This window comes from Rhagoletis pomonella, unplaced genomic scaffold, assembly GCF_013731165.1.
Source record: "Rhagoletis pomonella isolate Grant_MI unplaced genomic scaffold, Rhpom_1.0 Rhpom_scaffold_00009, whole genome shotgun sequence".
Taxonomy (NCBI): Eukaryota; Metazoa; Arthropoda; class Insecta; order Diptera; family Tephritidae; genus Rhagoletis; species Rhagoletis pomonella.
The window spans coordinates 24,670,936-24,674,012 of record NW_023458563.1 but is presented as its reverse complement, the minus strand read 5'-3'; positions in this window follow the sequence as shown (position 1 = coordinate 24,674,012).

Sequence of the window (3,077 nt, the reverse complement as noted above, 5' to 3'; positions counted from 1 at the left end):
GGTATGGTTATTGTGTTTGCCACATAAAAGCAAAACGTTCAAAATTATTGCAATCGGACTAAAATTACGGCTTTTCATATAACGGTAAATTTTAGAAATGCTCGAATCGTCAATATTTCGAAATTTAAGGACGCTAATTTATTCAAAATTGATACACCCCGGCTTACCATGTAGCTGTAGCTTTCGGAAAGGTGAAAAGGCATATATGTAATACTTGCGCCGGATATTTAATGTTCGGCCCCGCCCGAACTTAGACTTTCTTACTTGTTCTTTTTTAAAATACAATCTAAAAATTACAATGAAAAAAAAATATAAAAAAAATATATAAAAAAATCCCATACTTTAGGACTCGAACCTTGAATCTCTCGACTGGCACTGCAGGCTTTGCCCTGTGGGCCATTGCGACTGTTTGAGCGCCGCGAGCAAAATGACATACATATTCCTTTCACGGCAAGTTAATTTTTCCTGAGAAGAAAGAAAATAGTACTGAAATCTAAGGAATTGTGTTTTCCTTAAACTGAGTCAAATCGTCTACTCATTTCAGCTAATATTTCAAGGTAATATTTCCTTAGAATAACATACTTTCATCCTAGCTTCAAAGAATTTTTTTCTGAGTGTATCTGCATAACAAAGTACCTTGACTTTTGTGTTACCGAAATCACATTAATTGTTCTTCATAAAAAAAATAACATAAATAAATGTTAGTGAGGCAAATACAGACGTTATAGCCAATTCGCTTCAATCTCTTACCAAGTTTATATACACGTATTGTTTGCATATAACAATGTCCGAAATAGTAAACTTTGGCGCTTGAACGCCGAGTTAATTTGTTATTTGTAAATAACTAAGTCACGCAAATAAGTATTGATTAGGCCTCTACACTAAATCAAACGTAAAAAGGGTGAACCACCCTAATGTTCATGTGCATACACACTCATATATGTACATACGTATGAATATGTGCATATAAAAAATTGCATTATATTTTTTTCGCCCGTCAGTATGTTAAGACGCGACTGCTAACACCGGGCGCCTAAATGCATGCTATGCACTGCTGCATGTTCCAAAATTTCGTTTGTGCAATTTATGACATTTTTGCACATGCACTTCTCAACTGCCACGTAATAAAAATTTGTTAAGCTAAAATTTCATAGCACTTTAAAGTATGCTCGGCGTAGTCTGATGCATCCTCCGGACAATGCTTCCGGAGTAGAGAAGGGCAAGGGCTGGAATATTTGCTGTCAGCACGAGCTCGTGCTTGCATGTGCGTTCAGTAAAAATTCATAAAAGTACGAATAAGCACGAAAAAGCCCGTTGCTAATACTACAAATTTAGATAAGCTTTTGTTTTTCACAAAAAAAAAAATAAAACTTTTGATAAGAGAAAAGCAAAAAAAGAAATATTTGGAAACCGGAAGAAAAAATAAGATACTTAGTAGTTTTGTTTTCATAGCTGTACATAAAATACCTTCCACTTTTTCTACTTCCCAGAAAATATATTATAAAAATCTTTGATGTAAAAAATTGATTCGTTTAAGTAAATATACATACATAAACACAAAATTAAAAATATGTACATACATATGTATACATACAATAAAAGTTGGCTCTTTATTTCCGGGCTGGGATGTGTCCCTTCGTACCGGGCCGGACCCCACTAAAATTCTTAACGTGCGGGCTCGTGCGTGTTTTTGAAAGTTGATTTTGCACTCATGCCGGGCCGGGCCCATCTCTATTCCGGAGCATTTTGCGAACTCTGCATGACTTACAATCATGCAGAGGTGGTAAATGAACTTTGTCATTGGCCATAGTGCCTACCCACCATTTTTGTTCGAATAAATATTATTTAAATGAGGCGTATTCTGGTTTTTGAATTTTTTGTATAGAAAATGATAGGAAAATTACATGATTTTCGATTCGTACGAAATCAAAAATACGCCCCAATATAAATATGTACATATATACATGCAAATGTACTGGTCTCTCCTCTCACTGAGTTAAGCGGCTGTTAGAGGTGGCAAGTGCAAGTCCTTTTCAAAAGTCTGTCAAACTCAAGAATTTCCAAAGTGGCTTTCGAAAGCAGTTTTTACTTCTGAAAATCAAACTTTCCGATACTACTTTTTGTCTGTTTACGCGGTGACTGCAGACAAGCCCACTTTCAACTACGTTACCAGACATTTTTATGCTTATAAAGTAATTCCTGACCCGAAAAATTAGCTAAAAATGCTCAAATGCGCACAAACAACCACAAAGTCTCTAATGCTTTCATTATTAAATTAATTATGAAATTAAAATTAAAGTTTACTATTTACATGGTTCATATCAGGAGAATGCCATAATTACAACTATTTTTTAAATGTGATGCAACATTTTCATGATCTTATAGAAATTGACAGAACTCGCAGCAAAAATTAAAATTGCTAGTGCAGCACGAGCAAGTTGAAATAATTTCTCGAAAGTGGTTTGCGTAATTTCAGTTGCATTTACATTTTGCAATTTTTATTTCCGAAAGTGATTTCTGCAAAAAGGTCTTTCTGGCTGTTTACACGGGAAAGTAGACTTTCGATTACGAGCGAAATGCGTAGAAAAAGCGCATACATTATCATGCTTAACCGCCCCTTTATTCAGGTATTATTTACAAATAAGCTCAAGACGTTGCCATTCTTATGGTCTGATTATGGCAACTTAACGTAACTTACGGCTCTCTCTTAAAAATTCTGTTAAATGGGTGTTACTTATAATTAAACAGCCGAAACTTAACGTAACTTAATGACACGTCGAAATCTGTTTCATTTTGATTCTCTAAGTTCTACGTTCCGTTAAGTTAAGTTAAGTTGCCATAATCAGGCTTTTAGGTTTATTTTTCTTTATCTATGGTCTTCTTATTGCTTTTTTATAATAAAGGCATTGCCATTTGTAGCTTTATTTTCTTTTTCGCTGATCATATTGTTGCCTTTTTATAATAAGGCAATATTGAAAAAGAATTTTTCACCGTCGAAAAAACAGTAAATTAGGTATTTGCACATTATTTTTATTTGCAAATAGCTTACGAATAAATGTAGTATCTGTCTATTTGTT